The sequence below is a fragment of the Gordionus sp. m RMFG-2023 genome, chromosome 1, assembly GCF_954871325.1.
Source record: "Gordionus sp. m RMFG-2023 chromosome 1, tfGorSpeb1-WG-v2, whole genome shotgun sequence".
Classification (NCBI taxonomy): Eukaryota; Metazoa; Nematomorpha; class Gordioida; order Chordodea; family Parachordodidae; genus Gordionus; species Gordionus sp. m RMFG-2023.
The window spans coordinates 75,932,406-75,956,226 of record NC_088775.1 but is presented as its reverse complement, the minus strand read 5'-3'; the positions used below and the strand labels follow the sequence as shown (position 1 = coordinate 75,956,226).

The following is a 23,821-nucleotide window of genomic DNA, read 5'->3' as shown; positions in this document are numbered from 1 at the left end:
ATATCTTATTTACATCAAGTGTTCCTATCGAAAGATTTGCTTAGTAAAGCACAAATTTTTATGATATTTCTTTCTTTCTTTCCTTCTTTAAAGATTACATTAAGATAAGATAAGAATTAGGGTTGTATATAAATAATTTATAAAATAAATTTTCTTTTGAAATGTAGCTACAACTAGTTATAAGTTACTTTACTAATTATGCAATTTATAATTGTAACTAGGTGCTTATTCAAAATTGACCCTTACAACATTTGCAATTATTAAAATAAATATATATTACATATTTATAATAATTAATATGATTTTACTATCATGATTTAATATAAGGGAGACCAGGGATAGTTGGCCCAATTTTTGTTAAAATATTATCATAGGTCTGAAAATGGGTGTCGTATCTGAATTTGTACCTATTCACACACACCACACCCTACAAGGCGTGAAACCAAGTGGTTTTTTTATAATTCTATTTTAATGCACAATGTTTTATTGATATAATATTACCATTTAATTATAAATATTTCGTATAAAAATAGCAAAATATGATGGCATTATTTGAAATTTAAAAAAATCTTTTTATTTTTTCCTAATGCAATTGCATTATCATATAGAAATGTTCAAATCTATAATATTAGCTAATGAATATTTATTTGCATTATAATATATCTACTTCTAAGCACACTTAATTGCCCGATTGTATAGATTACACATATCACGAATACTTTCCAAAATTATTGAATTAATAAGATTCTGGCACACATTCTGACCAAATAATCCTTGGTTTAGGTGGTTGATTTCTAAGTAGTTTGAGGATATCTCAATTTTAAGAGATTGATATCATCCTTTTAAAGTGATTTGGTGGATATACATTATGTCCTAATAAATGTATCTTTGGTATCAGTTAATTGACGATATCTTGATATTTAACAATAATCATTATATAATTTATAAATAGAATGCATCCCAAGCTTTTCGCACGCAAGCCCCATGATACTATGTGAAAACCTAATAGTTCTTAAGCAATCAGGACGGTTGGTTTCTACTTATATTTTTAAAATCCTATTTTCTACTATCCAAAATCTATATAAAATTTTGATTAATCTATGATTGTGTTCCCCATTGCTCTTTTGTCTAATTTAGTATTTAAAATCCCAATTTAACTTTCTTTGTAATGTTCTTTAATGGTTTCTTCTCAGGATATATGTAATAGCATGATGTAAACAAAATTTCAAATGAGTTTTTTCCTGCCTTATAGAAGTAATATCCTGTCAAGTGTAATCTTCGAAGATAGTTTGATATGGAAACTTGTTTCTCTCAATTAAATAAATTCCAATAAATCTTATTTTTAATAAGAAACATTCTACTTCACTTTTGAATTAGTTTTCTTAAGGTGCCCTAGAGATATGCAAAAACCTATTTTTAAAAATAAAATAGGGTTAGGGCTTGGTCGGGCCTAATATTTTTTTAAAAAATTCGGTCCGGGTCGGGTCGGTCCTTGGAAATTTTTTTTTAGTTCTAAATTTATTAATTTTATGTTGAATTTTTAATGTAAAATATAAATATTTTATTTTATTTATAGTAACTAGACGCCATATAACATATATCTTGCATTTTGAGTAATTATAAAAATTGTTGAAAATTAGGGTTGATGCAGATCACTACCCTCTATTCTGAGTAGGCTTAAAAATCCCGATATTTTTTTATGCAGTATATCTCTAACATTAGATTGTCTTATAGCTAATTAATTTTGTATCTTTTTTCAATAATTTCCTCTCTTATATGTTAAAATGATCTCACAATTAAGAATATTAATTCTCTTACTTCTATGGGTTGAACAAAAAAAAACAAAAAATTAGGAATTATTAAATATATTGTCTGACTATAATTTTTTCTTCTGTTTTACTAGTTATTGGTTTTTTAAAATTTAATTCAATATAAAAAGAATTGAAGAATTAATTCAAATTTTAGTAAAATGATAGAACTGGCATTTTTGTATTTGTCATAATATTGGTTTTCTTATTTTTTTTAATATTTTTTTTTGCTTTTGGTTCTTTTAAGAAGTGGTTTACTTTTATACCTCTATCAATTGGAAGAAAATAAAATTTAAAAAGGTGCTTTAAAATTATTTGTTAATTTTTAAAAATAGGGCAGATAAATTAAAATAAGCAAATATTTTGGTGATTAGGCGGGAATCTATAAATAAGGTGATAATTTTTAGAACACTTATTATAATTTTTACCTGGCAACCCTGTTCATGGCTCGAATATATTTATATTTCCTTCATATTCTTACTTTTTTTCTGAATTGAATATCATAAAATTAAAATTAATTTTAAAAAATTTTAAAAATCAGAAAAGTGAAAACATTTCTTGTTGTTCTTTAATATTTTGTAATAAATAGAAAATAAATAAACATCATTAAATTATCAGAGATAGTGCTAAATGTTTAAATGTAATGCATAACATTAAAATAGAGAATTAAATAAAAATGATTTTGAGTTATATTTTCTAATTATTCCATTAATAAAAAGTGTGGAACAGCAGAGGTCAAAGGTCGGAGCTAGATAGAATTTTTTACCATAATTAATTTTGCAGGTCTCTAACACGGTTTTAAAGATATTTTTGAATTCCCTAGATACGGACACATGGCCTAAAAATAGATATAGGTACAGATACATTTCCAAAAATTATCAAGATACAGATGCCATTTTTATATACATTTCAGATACCTTATTTTTCATGATTGCATGATTTAAAAAAAATGCCACAATTAACAACTATTGTTGAGATTAAATTGTGAATTGTATCAAACAATTTTTTTTTATTAATTGTTATAATTTTATTTATATAATATATAATTAAATAAGTATAAAATATTAATGATAGCTTTGATTGATAGAACAATATCATAGTTTTCATCATCGAGGCAACCCCATTTAAACACATTTTTAGCCACACCCACGTAGTTATATACTTTATTAATAACACTCTTCATATTAGGTTATTCTTTAAATATAGTAAGATTAGGATACTCATACTTTAAAAAAGTGTTAAACTTTATATACTTATCTATATCCCCTTTGGAGGGGTTAAAAAAATATAATTTTAAAAGAAATATATAATAAGTATTTTAAAAAAAATAATAGGACTAGCTAGCCATCTCACATAGATATAAGTATTCGTTTTTATATTTATATTTAAAAAAAGAAATCTTAAAAATTCGGCTCCAGTTTTTAAAATTTATGTTAATATTTTTCAACTTTACCAGCATGCTAGTGTCTATTTTTAATACCTAAATGTTCTAAATACCTAAATTTTTACATATATTCCGTTCATCTTCCTTTTTTTAAAAAGACAATTTTATATCCAAACTAGAACAAATTATAAATATATGCAGAAAAAATAGTAATCGTTAAATCAGCCCCATTCAAATGGTCACTCGTTCAATTATTTTTCATATCTAGTAGTTTAAACTTTTCCACTCAATCTTTTATCTTTATTATCATTTTTATCATTCAGATTTACAAACAACTTTATTATCCCAGGCTTCATATACCCCACTGACCTTTTATTAATAGACGTAACTAACAAATGGAAGGTAATATACCATCTCCATCAATCCTCATTCACAAAAATGTAATCACACCTTACTTAACTTCCAAGCAGTGCAGGCAATAGACTTTTGGACTCTCTTTAACTCCTTAAATCAACTGATGGAGTTGGTGGTCATGAATGGAGTTACTTCCTAGTCGTAACCTTGGTAATCTCTTATAAGATAAGCAATTGAGAGTTGCTATAGGTTTACATCTAGGATATGACATCGTACAGACGCATTTGTGTAACAAATGCAATTATCCAGTTGACTTAAAGGGTAGGCAGGGCTTAAATGGCATGCATAGCTATGGGTGACACCAACATCATTCAGAAATTAATCATGTTGTTAATCGAGGTTTGACAGCAATATATACATTTCCAACAATCTTGTAACCACCAATTATCCCACGTAGATGGATTAAGACTTGATGAAGACAACTATCACTGGCCCTCGGCAAATTATTATGGGGCTTTACTTGTATCTCTTCATTCCCTTCAAACACCAACATTAATACCCTAACCCAAAACGAAACCAAAAAGATTTTAACAAATGAAGATCTAAACAATTTTCTTTTTATTCTTATAGTCGCATCTACTAACAGTTTTTTTTTCTTCAATAATTCAAGTTTTTAAAAAATCTAGGAGGCAAAATTAGGCATTTATAAATGACGCCAAAATTTATAGGCATTGTACAAAAACTTAAATCAAAATTCTTAGATATTATCATAATCTTTGGGAAGATATAAATCTATAATTATGCATTTATTTAAATGTAAGCTCTTTTATAAATAGTTTTAACAAATATATAATAATTTTAAAAAACGTGATTATTTAAAATTAAGTTGTTAGATTTTTTTGTTTACTTTGTTTTGTAGTTATATTTATCATTATATAGATTTATATAATTTTCAATAAAAAGTTATTAAAAATTGATTATATTAAATTAATAATTAGTCTTAACATTAAAAGCTTGTTAACGTTAAAGGAAAAGCCACCCCCCCCCGCTACACAGAAAATTTAGTAGTGGTCGAAAATTTAATTTGTGAATATGTAGGTATTCTTTTTCGCAAATATCAGAGACCCCCCCCAAGCAACACCTCTGGTTTGTATAAAGTAACTCTTACAACCCCCCCCCCTCTAACAAAAAGTTCTTAGTTACAGCTCTGATATTGCTTGACATTTAAAATATATTAAAATAAAAAATTGTTATTCAGCCATTAATTTCAAAATAAATAATGTCGCCATATTTACGATTTTATTCCAATCTAATATCATTTATATGAAATATAAGCTTTATTCGGACTCTTAATTCTAGTCCTCCGCCTTTTTCTGTGATTAATCATATCCTCTGATAGGTTTGAGCTCCATGAGTCTTAGACAACCACATTCTTCCATTTTTTTATTTGAGAGTCCTCTTCTAAGTTTATTCCAAATTCTACAACCAAAGAAGCCCACTTACCTTTTTCTCAACCTGAATTTAAGTGATCCAACGTTTTCCTAATAATGTCATTACTCACAAATCCTTAGATTTACTCAGCACCTTTTTGAGCCTTCTTATTTCTGTTTCATTATCTGCTTTTCTGCTTTTTTTAAATCAGCATTCATCTCCATACAATAAAGCCAGCCTAATCACTGACGAGTATATCTTGCTCTTAAGATCTGGATATACTTTTATTTAATAAAATTCTGCCCATAACTATCCATTTCCACAAGTAATTTCAGTACTTTCCACATTTTGCAATCACTCAACAAAATTGACCTTAATTATTTAAAAGAATCGACCCCCTTTAGTTTTCAATTACCTTTCCGATAACGTTCTTCCCCTGCATCCACAAGAACCGACTTAGATATAATAAATATCGATTTCTTTCTACTTATCTATATTCAAATTCTTCTGCCCATTTCGTAAACCTTGATATAATAAATATCGATTTCTTTCTACTTATCTATATTCAAATTCTTCTGCCCATTTCGTAAACCTTTCTATTTTCAACTTTAATCTGTTTTATCATTACCACTTAATAACACTTCTTCCACAAATACAACACACTATGAATACCAGAGATTTGCCATAATTGCATCAAATATTATTAAATAAATAGGCCACATCTGATATTTCAATTTTATTAATTTTTAAACCCTTGCAGACTCCGCTATGCTTCTAAAAATCATTTCAGTATTATCATTCATACCCAGTATTTATTTTATTTCCTTCATTAGCTGAGGCATATACCCAGTATTTATTTTATTTCCTTCTGCATTAACTTATGCCCCAAATAATCCTATAATTTTAGTTTTACTTTTGCAATAAAAGTGATTAGATTAGTATAAATCTTTTTGAAATAATAGCTTAGTCATAAAAATTATTTATTTTCTGTTTCGGGATGAGCAAAAAAACATAATCATTTAATTAATCTTTCATTTTTCTTCTTCCGATTTATTTCCATTTAAACCCTAATTTCCATCTATTTTATTTAAGATTTATAAATAATTAGTTATATAATATTTTTCTAAAAAAAATAGCTTCAAGGTATTAATATATAAAAGTTCTTATATTTTATATTATGCAATGTAAACCATTTTAATAAAAATTTTGTTATTTTTATCTTAGAATTGGTTAATTTCTATATCTTTTTTTTTACTGTATAGGCCCTTTTATTTATTTATTATGGCCTTATTTGATGAAATAAGATATTATATTACAAATTACCCATTTAAAATAGGTTATTTGCATGTTTTAATTTTCATTTTATAAACATTTTTGAAAGTCGAAATACTAAAAAAAAAATACGTTACGATCGATAAATTAGACGTTTTTTTGTTGAATAAGGTTTTAAAAGAAACCAAATATAGGTTATTTTCGCTATTTGTATATAATTAAGAATAGTATTATCATAGTATTTATAATAATCAATGAATGTTTTTTTTAAAATTAAATTATATATAGTAATTTCTTAATATAATTGAATGTTGTCAACTCTACTTTAAGTAATGCGCTATTGCACAGAGAATATTTTCTAAAATATCATATCTTTGATAAAAGCTTCTGAAAAATACGTCTAAATTTTTCTTTAATTTAATCTAATAACAAATTAATGAAATACTGATATTGGGATTTGTCTTGTTGTAATCTATGTTTTTCAAAATTTTCATAATCTAACAAAATATCTTCTTATCTCATAAATACATATTCACTCGTAACCTAACGATTTATTAAGAAGTCAATGTCATTGACTGTAACCATTGAATGAGAGATTTCAGTGCATTTTAATAAATGAATTGTTAGTATTATTATTATTATACGTTACTTCTCTAAACTAAATCATCATTCAACGGGATGTAAATATATATTTTAATAGTTTGTTATTAAATAGCAAACATTTTCGAAATTTATTTAACATATAAGTTTAGTTTAGGCTATATATAAATGGATGCAAGATAAGGTAGATAGAATTTGCAAAAATTAATTGATATATTCATCATTTTATTTATTCTAATTATAAATAATTATTTTATTAACCATTTTAAAATAAAAGCTTAAAAAAATATCTTTTTACTATTTTTAAAAAAATTAGCTCTTTAATTAGAACATAGCTACTTCTGCTCAAAAAAGATAGTTCATTTACTAATTTGACTATATGAAAGATACCAAACACTATTCAATTACTTAATCAATTGCTAAATCAACATAATTGATTATTAATATAAAAATTGGAGCTATGCATAACCAGCTTTAAGCTTCCTACAAAATTGAGTCCAACCTCTTTGGGCTTAAATCTATAATTTATTGATTTCTTTTTAAATTAAACTTCCGATCAATTTTATTAATATTTAAACATTTTTTGCATGCTAATATATTATTTATTCAGTACGTGCTCATTAGAGGATCTGCTATTCGGTTTACCGACCGGTCTAAAGAATTGGCATGGAACTTGTTATTTTACCAGTTCGGGCAACTTGCACAGAATATTTTTAAAGGCAGGGCTGTCCACGCCGTTTCGGTCCATGCTAAATTTTAAGCTGGATTCATAGTGGGATCCGATCCTACATGATTTAACATCTGATCGATTTTTAAAATCTGCTTATAAGAAATTCGCTCTTTTATTATGGCTTTGGCGTACTTTCAGAACAAAAATTAGCTATTTTAAAAAATTTAAATTTCGACAGTAATATATAATGTAACATAATATTTTGGACTGACACGTTTTTATGATATTTTTGCAGCTCCTATAGAGCAAATTATCAGGGCTCCTAATCAATCAAAAATTTTAACCATAATAAATTAGTTTATATATATTATATGTTTATAATTATAATTAAAGAAGTCATTATATTTATTTAATTGAGGTGATTATAACGTGTAGTTTTGCTATGATGGACCCAAATCTATTTTTATTATTGTTTTTAAAATTTTATCCATCATTTGTTAAAATTATAAATTTTGTCAAAATATTTATTAGCCCAAGTATGTTTGAAGGGGATCTAATATAATATGTTTAAAATAACATGTTCCTATTTATAATGGTCCAATTTAAAAATAATTATATACTTCTTCAATCCAATATCATCAGATAATTAAAGAACTAGGTAAAATATATATATTAGTAACAAAGACTAACAGGCTATTCTTCACCCCCTCCCCCGTTACTCATTCCAAATAAATTAGCAAAAAAGTAAGAAATCCAAATCAACAAACCATATATTCTCCTCGTAGGCGTAGCTAAAAATTTTAGTGGGGGGGGATATTAAGTGGGGTTCTCCCCCATGAATTTTATTGGAAATCTTTAGGTCCGCTTATTGTAATTGTAAGACTTTGGTTATGTTACTTTTTTTAAAAATAATTTTGGGTTATCACAAGGTGTGTAAGGGGAAATATTTATTGACTTAAAATGATATTTACATGAACAGGCAAATTTTTGAAAGAAGGGAAACATCCTCACGTCCCCTTTCCCCCAAGCCTACTTCATACCTCAGAGCATTTCCTAGTTACTATATTATTACCTTCTTTTATCATTTCTTTCTTCTTCTTCTTCCTCTTTCTAATTTCCTTTTCCTTTTAATATTTATCCAATCATCATAATATGAAATTGAATATTATATTGCTCACCAAGGTCCAAACTGTATATGAACATTTTCTGCATCCATCAGAATTAAAATTGATTTAGAATATATTTGTATACGAATATAATTAAAATTAAATTGGGATTATGTATTAATATTTGTATTTAAAATATAATGAGTTTAGTAAAAAAAAAAATTAAATTAAATCTATTTGCCGTCAAAACGATTAGATATTATTTAATATGAGATGACGATATTTGGTCATAAAAAAATTTAAACAATTTTATTTTATTCTATTTTTTTGTGACATTTAATATATTTTTTCATCATTATTTTTTTTTACTTGTTAGAATGAATATCAAGGTTAATATTCACGAGAATATAGTTTTCATGATTTTTAATTTAAGTACATATATAGCATAGTATATACAAGTCAAATTTATTGATTATGGATAATAAGCGTAAAAGAAATTAAATTTTTATCGATAATTAAATTTTTAAATTATTTTTCAAGGTATTATAAAAAGACTTAGTATAAAAATACATATTATAAACTATTTTCAGATAAATTTGTATCCTAAGAAGCCTTTTGTTGAGCTTCTGTGAATAATTGTTCTATTTTTGTTAATTGTAAAAGTTAATTTATTTTATATATTGATATTGGTATAATTTAAAATAAATGATAAAACACTATAATATTAAAACAACTATATAAAAATATGTAAAAATATATAAAATTACTAAAAAAATATATATATATTATTAGTATCGAAGGCTCTAAAAAGAGCTTAATTTAATAATGAAAATGTACCTAAAAAACAAGTATAATTGAGTATAAAAAATTCCAATTGAAGTTTTTGTTTAAGAAATAAGGATTCGCGATTTTTGTTTGTTATGCTAATAATTTTTCGTGATAAGGTTTAAAAAAAAATATATGTATGTGAAAAATTGCCGTTCGTTGAAATGACTATTGGCTAAAATATAAAGTTATTTAATTTTGAATATTTATTAATTTTTTTATTTTCCCCACAAGTAAGAGGGTTTGTATTAATTGATGAAGGAAAGGAGGATACGCAGGTTGCATCCCAAATAAGGGATTTACCATTGTACTAGGTGGTGCAGGTTAAGCCGTCGGGTCTGAGGCCGTCCTGTATGAGAGATTGGTTGGTTCAAGGATGTTGGGTATTTTAGCCTTATTAAAAGCGTTATGTATGATTTTATTAATTGCTTTATTCCGGAGATGGCGAGTTTAGACTGTGTCTGGCTTTAGGTTGAATGGGTAGGCTGCATTGGTGGCATGTGTGAATGTGTAAGCGAGCATCCAAGTCTAAAGCCTATAGTAACTCTCAGTTGGTTATTGGTTAAGAGATAATCTAAGGTTTGGCTTGGAAGTGCTTCGAGCTATTCATGCCTGCCGTATTTATCGTTGTTTTGTAATAGTTGTATATCGCTGATTTCGGTAGTGTTGAGATTATTTTGTAATTTTTTTATTAGGGGTTCGATGATAGATTTGTTAGTTATTTCGGTAGGAAATATTATCATAAATGTATGTATGCACGTCAAAGGTATAATTGATTACAACGTCATTTCATGATTACAGAATATTTCTCGTTATTTTAAATATTGATAAAACACCAATAATTATGACAAATTAAAAAAGGCATTTAATAATAAAAATACTATTTAATAATGATGAACATTTTTTTAAAAATATATATCAAGCTAAAATTTTGACACGAATTAAAAGGACCTACCGAAAAATCAATTCTAATTGAAACTGTAGTAAAGTTAAATTATTAATAATAATTTTATTATAATTATATTTTAATGAACATATATATTGATAATTATTTATTCTATAAATTAAATAATTATTGTTGATTATCCGAGTTTATAATATCGAATGAATAATCTTGGATATAATTATGTTTGTTTTGAGGGAACTCGTAGTTGTAGTAAACCATTTGCATTTTTTAGAATAAGCTTTTAATGTTTTTACATTAAAATATTGGGACATTATATTATTATTTCTGTAAAGATTGTATAATAATTTATAAATTTATAATTTTTTTTAAAAAAATGAAGAATCGATACATTATTCTAAAACAATTTTGAATATGAAATTTATATAAATTGGAGTAGATGGTTAATTGACTAATATATAAAATAAAAGAATGAATAGCAAAAGAATAAAAATAATTTAATATAAAGAATTTTTAAAAAATGTAATAAAATTAAAGTTATGAAATAAATTATTAGAATCTAAAATAACGTAAAGTTATTGTGGGATATTTTAAATGAGAAAAATTCAATTCTAAAATAAATTTAAAAAAAAACAATTCTTTTGATAAATTTTATTAAATGTCGCGAGCTGCTGTTGAAATAGTTCGTATTATTAACGTTGATAATAAACATAAAATACTATGAGCGAGACATAAAATTAAGGATAACCAACTGATTACATCCAAATTTGTAATCTTAAACAGTTCACCATCAGCATGAAAAAATATAATGCCCACTTAGTAACCGATATAGATGGTCGATTTAGAGATCAATCGTTTGCAGCAAACTGATATTGATGTTCTTTTGAGAGATCACTCGCTCATAGCAATCGATATTCATGCTTTGTTGAAAGGTAAACCACTTGCAGCAACCAACAAATATCCTCGCGATTATTCGAAATATTTATGTGCGAGCTCACAAGTTATTTGATCTCGAATGGAGTGCCCACTAAAGATATTAATATGACAAGTAGCCGACAAAGAATTTCGCAGGGTAGCAAATATTCACAGAATACAAAGAGGAATTTGACGGCAAGGAAAACTATTCAAGAGAGTGATTAAATGGAATTAGTTAATAGATTTATCATTTTGGTGGATAATAAATTTATCATTTTTGTGAATAACTGATCATTTATCAGATAAAAGACAGATTATATTTTGGATAATAGTGTCATTTTTGTGGATGATAAACTTACAATTTATGTGTATAATCGACTTAATATTTTTGATGTAAAAGGGGTCTATCATTTTTGGTGGATATGATTTTTGTAGATAATAGACATGTTTTTTGTAGGATAATGGACTTATTATTTATATCATATAAAGAGGTAAGTGCCCAAATAAATAGCATTGAATCACCAATGACGCATTGATAGACAGATGTCCAAGGAAACTCAATTAAAGGTTACCATAAAGAGGATGATGACATAAAAATTAAATAATTTTCTTATAAGATCTGATATTTTGCAAGACAATCATACCTTAAATTTTGATTAGCAAAGAGTGGATATCAAAAGTAACACTACTTAATTAAAATGCATATAAATGCTAAAGCCGGAAGCAGAATTTATGAGAAAACGTAAGTCGTGAACATTTCCAGCATTATAGAACCGAGTACGATTTCTGATCACTCGTTACGTGGTGCAAAACGTCAACATATTACGACGCAGTATCTTATCAAAAAGATGTAGGTGCTTCTGTTAACGAGGATAGGAGAAATATAGTAACGTGGAACTTATTATTAAGAACCCACTTATAATTATTTTGATATTATTATAATGAATAATATTTTAAATGATTATTATTAATTTCAAGTTTATAAATTTCAAGTTTATAAATTTAAATCAACAATCTTGTTGTGATTAAAGAATTACATTACTATTCTAATGCAATTTTGAATATGAATTACATAAATTTCAATATATGGTTTAATTGATGTAAAATAAAATGAGAGAATGATAAAAAATAAAAGAATAAATATGATTAAAATATAAAAGTAAAAAAAATTTAATTTACATAACTTACATATAATAGATGGGTTTAGATTTATATCCTATGTATCAGGATTTTTTGAAGGAATATATATTTATATTATAAATTATATACCTTAAAGCTATTTTAATATAAATTATGATTGCGCAGCATATATATGAAATATTTTATATGAACGCAAAATGGTGCCATTATTTAACAATTGACACAAGGAACACATATATGTTACCAGCAATAAATTCAGGCAATATGATTACCTGAAATATCTTATTCAAATGTGTATTACCAAAATATAATTAAAAAATGGCTCAAATATTCATGGTCCAACTTTCCTGAAATTTATAGGATAGGAATTCTGCACGTGCTATTTCCGAATATTAAATAATTATTTTAGCGTGTTTTATTTTGAAAAATCTGATAATACTGGAAATGTAATCTAATGAAGATTACTACCCTTTAAATTTTAAATAATTTTGTAAGATATTACACCTGTACATATATAAAGTAGTATTGCCTCATTGGATATTATTGTTAACATAATGTATAAGATGGATATTTGTCAATCGATGAAAATAATTTATTTATAAAAAGCTACATATTAGTGCGGATTCCAGAGTTTATAATGTCCATAATCATAAACCTAGATTAGGTATGAAATAAATAATATTCTCCATACAAATCAGTAGAAGTATAAAATAACAATTTTTACTGAATTATTAGAAAAAATTTGAGGGAATAATTATTAGCATATAAGAAATTGGTATATTATTTCCATTTTGATTTTTTTTAGAAACAAATAATAAATATAATTTTTTTACTCTCTCCAAATATTGCTTGCTACCTTGCTACTGTTTTAGTGTTTTAGTAAAGTCAATTAAAAAAATATATAATTTTTATATATTGCACTATTGAATTTGGTTTTCTATAGAAAAAATAATAATAATGATATTCTATATTTTTATTTTTTTTATCAAACTGGCCAGCAAAAAATAGTGATTTTTGGATGAAGAATTCACAAATTTCAGCTAACTTAAATTATTAATATTGTATAAGTAGCTTACTTATATTAATATTATACTAATTTATAATTATAAAATATCTCGACATGTCATATTTAATGTTAAATATGTTTACCGCATTATAATTAATTAATTTTAATATTACACATAAATTTACATTATAAAAGTGCATATTAATATAACTTAATTTTATTTAAAAAATTTTTTTTAATTATTTGTTCTAATATTATAATTATGTAATTCAAATAAACATATTATCATTTTATTTAAAGAGGGGTTCTCCTGGACTTCGTATATTTTTCCAAAAGTGCGCCACTATATTTCAAAAATGCAACGGGAGCTAGTTCCTTTTTGGGATGGGGTGGAAATTCCTCCTTTGCACCTTTATATTGTATAATTTTTTTAAAAAATAATCTTTATATTAAATGTATTTTGTTGACGAATACAATGAAAACAAATCTAATATAAATTAATAATTATATTAAAGGATTTATTTATTGGTTATTGGCAGTAAAACATTCTAGTTAAATTCGGTTAATTATTTTTATTATGGAATACTTGTTATATATAATAATTAATTATAGTATAAGATATGCGAAAATAAACCCGGTCATAGGCGTAGGCGTGGAGGGGGGGGGGCAGAAATTTATCATTTTTTGTGAATATCATTTTAAGCTAATAAAAAATATACCCCTTAGCCCCCTCCCCTGGACACCCAAAAATGTATGCATATATCTTAAACAATAATTTGAAAGAAAGAATGTAAAAATTGATATTTTTTAATTATTCATCATAATAAAAAAAGTGAACCAAAAATGCTTTTTAAGAAATGGAATATAAGCCAAAGATAATTCTTAAGACAAAAGTGAAATTTATTACAATTATTAATAATAGATCCATAAAATTACTAAATAATATAATATATCAAATATAATTTTTTATAAAGTGAGTAATTTTAATTTATTTATCTTAATAAAAGTATAATATAATTATAAAACTATTGATAAATTAAATCATAAATTAAATATAAAAAATTAAAGCACAATCAGTGGAATATTATATGTGATAGATTTACAGTATATCTAATTTTATCAATTATCATATGACAATCAAGTAATTTTTACCAATATAGAGAACTATATATTTTACAGAAAACTATAAAATATTGATAAGGACATCAGAAAATATCTTTTAAAGACATTGTGGGATGAATAATATGAAGATTAATTTTAATATCATTTTTTTATTTAAAATAAATAGATGGCGTTAAATAATTGAATGTAAATTGGTGCTATATTTATTTATTATCAAGAGAATTGCTTAGTAAAATTTGTTAAAATATTAACTGTAATATATTCTCTAACTGTCAAATATGTCTGTAAAAGTGGAATTTTACCTAGTATTTTGTAACTAATTCCAGTGGCGTCACTAGGGGGGGGGGCGCAGGGGCTCTAGCCCCCTGAAGCAAAAATTTTTTTTTAATGACTCCTTAATATCCCCTTGAACTAAAAACAAATTTTTTTAATTGCTCCCTGAACAATTTCTTTTATAATTCTATTGAGTAATATATAGATATAATTTTATTATTTAAAAATTAATAAGACTATTTAAATTTTTATTAAATGAATACTATTTTAATTATAAGATTAGATTAATACATATAAATTATATTTTCACTATGTCAGCTTGCGATCAAATTCTGTGTTAAAAATATATCAATATCACTCCCTAAATATTAATTTAGCAATAACAGTTGAATCTTAATTGACTTTTATTAATTAAATTATTATATAACCCTAATTAAATTAATATAATCATTTATTAATTGAAAATTAACAAATTTAATCGTAATTAGCCGAGTTTAACATCACTAATTAACTATATTATTGATTTTTAAATTTAATTATCATGTCTCTTTCTAAAATTATTTTCAAGGTCCAAATCCAAATAAGTATAAGAGATTTATTTATAAAAAGTAGGTAGAATATAGTTTATAATCCTCTACTATTAGAGTTGGGCAGGTCCTCAGGAAAAAGAATCTGGATACACATTCTTTATGAAAAATGAATCTTAGATACAGATACTAGTATCTTTTTCAAAATATCAAAAAGATACAAGATAAAAGATACTTTATATTTCGTCTAATTACTTAAATCTTAAATACAAGATACTTTAAAATTTATAGAATAGTTTATAAAATACAGTTTTTATCTTTATTTTTGAAGAACATAACACACCCATATAATAAGAATGAATATTAACAATAATTAATAAAATATTTAATGATGAGTTAATTATAATAATCAGGCATTTTAATATTAGTAATAGCCCATTCTTAGCATAGATAGGGAAGGGAGACTAGTATTTTTATTGGGAGTTGAAATATTAATTTGCAAAAAAGTATTTAAAATAGATTCATTATTTTATAAAATAATTAAATTTTTCAAGTCCTTTTTGCCGTTTCGGCGTACTTAATATTGTGCCAAAACTAAATAACCTTTCAATTGGAGCTGATATAGGTATTGCATTATTATATTTATAAAATATTTCCTAAATGGAAGGATGATAATTAAGCATTTATAATGTATTTCGAACTTTTTTTAATAGAATTTAAACCACCAGTTCAATGTTATTTGTATTACCTCAGCAACATTTGTTTCACCAAAAGAAAAATAATCATAATTTTTTATTAGATGTTAAATCTATTGGTGTTATAGTTTGAGCTTGTTTATATTCCTGGTTCTATATTTAGGGCTTCTTTTATTAATATATTTTGAAAGTATTTTTTTTTTATCATCTGACTCAATCCATAAGTTTTTGGTACTGTCAAAAAAGCCTCATTATATTCATATCACAGGAAAATTCTTTCTTTCTTATCTTGGGCAGCTTTTAATAAAGGTAGACAATATTGTAAAATTAAATTTTTAAGATAACTCATGCTACTTTTAACTACACATAAATAATATACTTTAATATGTTTAACAAAATTTGGTTTAAACCTTTATCATTATTTTGTGTTTAAAGGTTTTTACATTTAGCCTGTTCATTTTCTTTTTTAACTTTTATTTTTCAAAAATTTCCATATAAATATTAAGATTGGGATTTGATTCACGGGAACTTAATTCCATAATTTAAATTTCACTACCTTCTTCTTCACTACCATGAGTGTTAATCATCCTACAAATTAAAAAATATTACATAAAATTGGTAATGATGTTCCATCGAATAACATTTATATATATATAATCAGGGATCCAAACCGAACCTGAACCGAACCGTTAAACCGCTAAAAACCGATATTTTTTATCAAACCCAAACCGAACCTAAACCTCTAAAAAATTTCTAGCCGAACCTGAACCGCACCGCTAAAATGCCTCTGAACCTGTTCGAGTTTCAAAATTTTATGCTTATATAATAATGTGTAAGTTATTACTAGTAGTATATTGCAAAAATTTTAATTATATTCAAATTATTTTAAAAATTATTATCAATCACATTTGATTGATAAACGTCAGTCATAATTTTTATAAACTTTAGTATATTGCCATTTTACAATATTTTTTAAATATTTTAAGCTTTAAATTATAATGTCTAGAAAAAAATTAAATCTAATATATAAATTTTTACATATAGTTTTATAAATGACACATCAAATCTGATATCTTACTGGCAATGCCAGCTACCCAAGTTAGTGTGGGAGGATGTTTTTCAACAAATAAATTTATATTATCTCCTTATAGATGTAATTTGAGTGAGACGAATTTTGAAAATATATTAATTGTGCAGCTTAATAAAAAAAATTTAAGTAATTGTTCATATTAAAATTAATCATTGATATATTTATTTGTTATATTTATAAATAATATTATTTTATAATGTGCAATTAATAAAAAAGAAGGTTTTTATTTTAATTATGAAATTTAAAAAATATTTTCATTATACAATCCGAACCTGAACTTGAACCTATATTCATTTCGGTTTGGATCCCTAATATAATCTTAGCTTTTGGTGTTGTTATTTTTTATCTATCTACCTTAATATGAGTTAGTGAACTGCATCGGACCTAATTTTTCAAGCCCGGCCCGAGATTTTTTTATAAAGTTTTGTCCGGCCCGAACCCAAATTTTTTTTTAAAAAATTTACCTGCCCGGCCCTGTCCGAATTTATTTAAATATAGAAATTAATTTTTATAATTACTGATATATGTCATATGGCGTCTAATTTGTTTTTATAAAATAAAATACTTTTATTTTTCATAAAAAATTTAACATAAAAGTGATAAATTTAGACATATTTAAAAAAATTTCTAAGGCCCGACTCAACTAGGCCCGAATTTTCTTAAAAAATATTAAGCCCGACCAAGCCCAAACCAGATTTATTTTTTTTAAAAATAGGCCCGGCCGAAGCTCGTTCGGGCCAAGCCGGTTTCGGGTAATATTGTTAAACGGCTTGATTTAAGCCGATTTTTAAAAACGGCTAACTTAATATTTTAGCCAGAAAAATATTTCGCAAGACTGAAGATTTTGGTCATAGATAGCACAAAGGTTTATACATCTATAATCGAAATCTCGAGGCTTAGGCGTTTTTCTGGCTAAAATATTGAGTTAGCCGTTTTTAAAAATCGGCTCAAATCGAACCTTTTAACAACACTAGTTTCGGGCCTGGCCTACTTTTGCATATCTCTAATATGAGTTATAAATTTTCCAGCTATTTTTGATTGTCATCATATTTAAAATATGGTGAAAAAAATAAGGAAATTAATACAAGATTCCCAAGGAAAATAAAATATAAACTGTAATGTGTGAATATTTAAACATGAATAATAAAAAGAATCTGTATCTGTATCTTTTGTCAAGGAAATGAAAATAAAAAAGATACAAGTCTTTTCAGAATAAAAGATCTTAGATACAGATACTTGTTACATTTGAATATTTATTATTGTAAGATATATTTAAAGGTCACCTTATATTCGTATATTATATTATTCCGACATGTAATATTATATTATCGAGATTAATCAACTTGCATATTATTAGAAATTAAATTGGATAATTATATAAATGTATATATACCAAAAGAATTGCAAATAAAATTATTATCGTTTTTTTTAAAAACTTTAATCGATATAATATTTGGCGACGATGTAAAAGGTCGCGCGGTTTTCGGTCTTCGGTCAAGTTAAATATTATATAGAATTATAATTTTTTTTTTGTTAAAAAAATTAATAAATAAATAAATTGATATAGCAATTATGGATAAAAGATGAATGAGATAAATGGGCTACTGACGACTATAGACACGTAAAATATCCTCGAAATTTTCTATTAATCTTTTTGTATCAATCATTTGGATAGTGCCCTTTATCATTATCATAAATTCTATAATTTTGTGGTTGGTCTTCGTCTTTAGTATCTGGGTATCGTAAACATAGTTCTCCGGCGATTAATTGATCGCGAATTCAAATTCTTTATTATGGATTCAGTAGGGCCTCGACTTAATCTAATGAAATCGACGACTATAGACAAAATATCCTCAAAATTTTCTATTGATAGAGAAGAAATTGATTTCATTAGATTAAGTCGCGGCCCTACTGAATCCATAATAAAGAATTAAATTAATCGCCGGAGAACTATGTTTACGATACCCAGATACTAAAGACGAAGACCAACCGTGAAACTTAAACAAAATTATAGAATTTATGATAATGATAAAGGGCACTATCAAAATGATTGATGCAGCCTATTTAGATTTCCATGGATTATAGAATTTATTATAAAGGCACGATGCAGCCTATTTAGATTTCAATAGATTATAGAATTAATGATATGATAAAGGGCACATCAAAATGATTAATACAGCCTATTGGGATTTCCAGGGATTATAGAATTTGACTTATCGTTACCAACATATGTAGAAATTAACATGATCAACAATATAATGATAATGGTAACGTGAATTAGAGTAACCTGGAGTACTCCAATGGTAGTGGTACGTAAAACTTCAGGGGAACTACGATTGAAAATAATTCTACCAACGAATCGCAAAAATCGCTATAGATCTACAGATAAATGATGATAAAATAACAAGCGAAAATAAAACAGTGATGGTGGGAACAATTGGTCGAAAAACTCGAATCGCCATCACAATCCTGGAAAAGGGAAGAAGAAAAAGAAGAAAAAAATAAACGTACAAAACCGTATTAAAACATCCCGACCAACTACGCGAAATCAAATCAATAATAACAATTGAACCAAGTCAAAGGAAGGCAAACGGGTTATCCAACAAGGGAAGTAAAGCCAACAAAAAAATATAGATGAACTTGAACTTGGTAAATAAAAAGATTGGTAGACAATCTTATCTTGGTGGGAAAGAAGATATGTTACATTTGAATATTTATTATTGTAAGATATATTTAAAGGTCACCTTATATTTGTATATTATATTATTCCGACATGTAATATTATATTATCGAGGTTAATCAAATTGCATATTATTAGAAGTTAAATTGGATAATTATATAAATGTATATATACCAAAAGAATTACAAATAAAATTATTATCGTTTTTTTAAAAAACTTTAATCGATATTATATTACTAGTATCTTATTAAAAATGAAAAAAGATACTATGTACAAGATACAAAAAGATCTTGTACTTGTATCTTAGATACAAGTATTCGCTGTTTTGCCCAACTCTGTCTACTAAATATAATTATTTCTAAAATATTAGGTAAAATTCCACTTTTGAAGACGTATTTGATAGTTATATAATATATTACAGTTAATATTTTTAAAATTTTACTAATCAATGCTTTTGATAATAAATATAAATAACAATATGCATTCAACTATTTAACGCCATCTATTTATTTAAAATATTAGTATAATTAAACATCTTATTATTCATCTCACAATGTATGTAATAAATTAGATTTCTCTTTTTTTACGTGTTAGCAAAACTATTTTTTTTCTTCATTGAAAAACAGTTTTGAGTTAAATTTTTAATACGAATATATTTTAGATATTATTACGAACTACTATTATTTTAAGATATAATATACCAGCTAGAGATGGTGCGACAAAAATATATAAAATTTTAATTGTTTTTCATGATTTCACTCTGGTTCTTATTTTATAGTTACAAAATGTTTCATTTCTAATATGTCATCCTTGTCGTGTAAATAACTCAAGCAGTGGTGTAGCTAGGAATTTTCCTTAGAGGGGGTCCATACATATAAAATCTGGGAGGCGCTTCGGCCCTTTTGCCCGACCTTCGGCCGGGTTTATCTTACAAATCATAACCATATCCCATATCTTCGATAATATATAATAAATATTTTTTTTAAATGTATCAATAATATGTTATTATAATTTAGTAGATTATTCTCAATGACTTTATAATAATACTATCCAGAATAATTTCAATAGTAATATAATATCCTTCCACAAACATCAAAACCAGAAAAATATAATTCATATAAAATCACTTTTAAGTCTTTTGAACGTATAATCTAAAAAAAATTTTTGCTCTGGGAGGGGTCCAAACCCGAAAACCACCCCCGTAACGCGACTGAACTCAAGGCATCAATATATTTGCATAATTTCTTCTAAAGATTTTTAGGATTTTGTTTCATCAATTCTAACATAATAAATTATGATATGGGTTACCATCGTGAGTGTCATGGCTATGACTGTAAATTAACCAGCATCTATTAATTTTGTGGCTATGTAATTTAAGATTATTACTACAGCTACTCAGTGCATATGATTGCATATTTTAGACATGCAATAATGGTCAACTGTGTAGTCGTATATATCATTAAAAATGGAAGAAAATCTTATAGAAATTTAATATCTCACAATAATTTTCTCGATTAATTATCTCCATCATGTCATCTAAGAGGAAGCTCTAACTAACATATAGTTTTATGATTTGGATTGGTCGTTTATATTCTCTTCTTCGAGAATTGTTAATTTGGTAAGGCCTCTAAAATAGTAATAGAGAGTTAAATTAGTTTCATGACATTTTGTAAGTAAGCTGCTAAGAATTATATAGTCTTATGTGCTTTTTAAATACCATTATCAATTGAGGCATATGTATGAATTAATTAACCTTTTTTATCACATGTAATTCTTTAGACGTAAAATTTTTTTATATCAACCATCGAAAATATTTTATACTGTAATAAATAGATTTTGTATTAAAAAATATTATTTTTAGATATGTCCTGTATTGTTTTAAATATTTATATGTTAATTTATTTTGTATGCTGAAAAGGTTGCAGAAATCAAAGGCAGAAAATAAATGTTATAGACGTATATTACGTAAATTTATTGATATTTAAATTAAAAAAATATATTGATCACATATTCAAAATAGTTTCCTATATATATTGACAATTTAATTTAATGTAATTTATAATAAATTGATCTTTTTTTTTAAAGTTAAAAATAAAAAATTGAACATTAGTTTATTAAGTAAATTGATTTATAAAATATAAAATTTAATATAAGTTTATAAACAAATTGATTTAAAATATAAAAGTTGTTTTTAACAAAAAGAAAGAAACTGATTTATAAAATTTAATATTAGTTTATAAACAAATTGATTTAAAATATAAAAGTTGTTTTTAACAAAAAGAAAGAAACAATTCTTATTACATTTGAAATATTTTAAGTTACGCCATAAATGGCTTAAGGATGTAAAAAAAAAACAATTTTTTAAAGTTAATACTGTTTAACATAAAACCTTTTTTTTTTTTAATTTTTGTCGTTTGTCATTCTTGCTCGTTCACCTCTTCGTTGATCTTTTTTTTTTTGTACGTTTTATCAATTTAGTTCCACACACAAAAAAACTAATTTTGTTTTAATATAAGGAAGAGAAAAAAAAATTTATTATCAAATTTAATTCATTATAAAATTTTCAAATTTTCTAGGCAACACACTATTTCTAACTGGTCTTTGAACGTTGCGATTCTGATGTACATTTTGGTTTCTTGGTTCATCACCTCCCCTTCTAAAATTCAATGTATAAGGTGATGCATTATTATTAACATTCGCTTTAAAAACTGTTGCATCATTAGAAGAAAGTTCTACATTAGTTGATCTTTTTTTTATTTGGTCCAAGTGTCTTTTTATAATTTTGTTCCCAGTATCTATATCATACAACAAATTTCCGTTTTGGAATTGTTTCATTTTATATTATAATATTTTATTTAATTATTTTTATTTTTTAAATTTTACTCCTTTATTTTTCAATTTGAACACTTTTTTATATCATAATTTCTCTTTAACTTGTTCTTTATAACAAAATTTCTCTTTCTCCTTCCATTTTCAACATATGATCTCCATATCGTATTCTTAATCTCCTTTTCAACATCATGATATTTAATCACCTTTGTTTTAATTTTCTTTTCCAAAGTTTTTTTAAATTTTTTATTAATTATAAATTTTTTTATTTTATTATTTTCTTCAATTTTTGTTTCATTATTGTTTTTAATAACTATAATTTCTTCAATTGTTATCAAATGATTTATTTCTTCTAATCTATAAGAATTTATTTTTTTAACATTTGGTATTATTTTTGGTACAGCATTTTGCTTTAAGCGAAGCTTGATATTGGTTTTGCAGATGGGTTTATCGGCCATTTTAAGTTTGTAATCATGTATGAGTTTAGTAAGTTTATCATTACAATAATCATCACCTATATTTCCCACAAATTTTTTTAAAATATTTTTGAAGGCACTTAGCCAAGTTCTGCCAAGTAATGGACTCTTATTGCTATTAACAACGATCGCTTGTAAATTTTTAGTTACTCCCTCATAATTTACGCTAATTTGCGCCGTTCCTAATATTTTGATTTGATAGCCGTCATAGCCTGTTAATTTTAAATTAGATTTCTTTAATTCAGTGATGCCTGCGCTCTTAGCTATCGAACTAGGTATTATTGAGAATCTAGAGCCAGTATCGACCTGCATCATCGTTGACAGGTTATTCAATTTTAAAGTTACTTTATACGCGTTATTATCTGTGTTGTCTTTATCAGCATCCATATTATTTATGTCCAAGTTATACAAATTATATTCTTTTTTTTCTATTTTATTATTATCATCCTCTTTTATTTCTTCTATGTTTATGGTATTTATTTTATTAGTGTATCGTGTTTGATTATTATGGTCGACATGATGTCTACAATTACATGCGTAACTTCCTCCTCGATTTCCATTATAATTATTACTATGCCTTTGCGTGCATCTTGAAGTATCATAGCATCTGTTGAATCCGTGATTGTAATCATAATAAAATCTTTGGTTATTATCGTTATTATGACTGGTTCTATTTTCAAATCTTGAAAAATTATTATACGATCCTGGATAGTT

The 23,821-nt window shown here is 25.4% G+C and overlaps 1 long non-coding RNA gene across 1 annotated transcript in view; it reads left to right on the top strand.

The window, feature by feature from the left end:
• LOC135931622 (uncharacterized) overlaps positions 1–20,032 on the top strand; it is a 43,624-nt gene extending 23,592 nt beyond the window's left edge. Inside the window, exon 3 of the long non-coding RNA XR_010573107.1 lies at positions 18,690–20,032. This is a non-coding gene — a long non-coding RNA (uncharacterized LOC135931622). The remainder of the gene's footprint in view (positions 1–18,689) is intronic.
• The last annotated feature ends 3,789 nt before the right edge of the window (positions 20,033–23,821 follow it).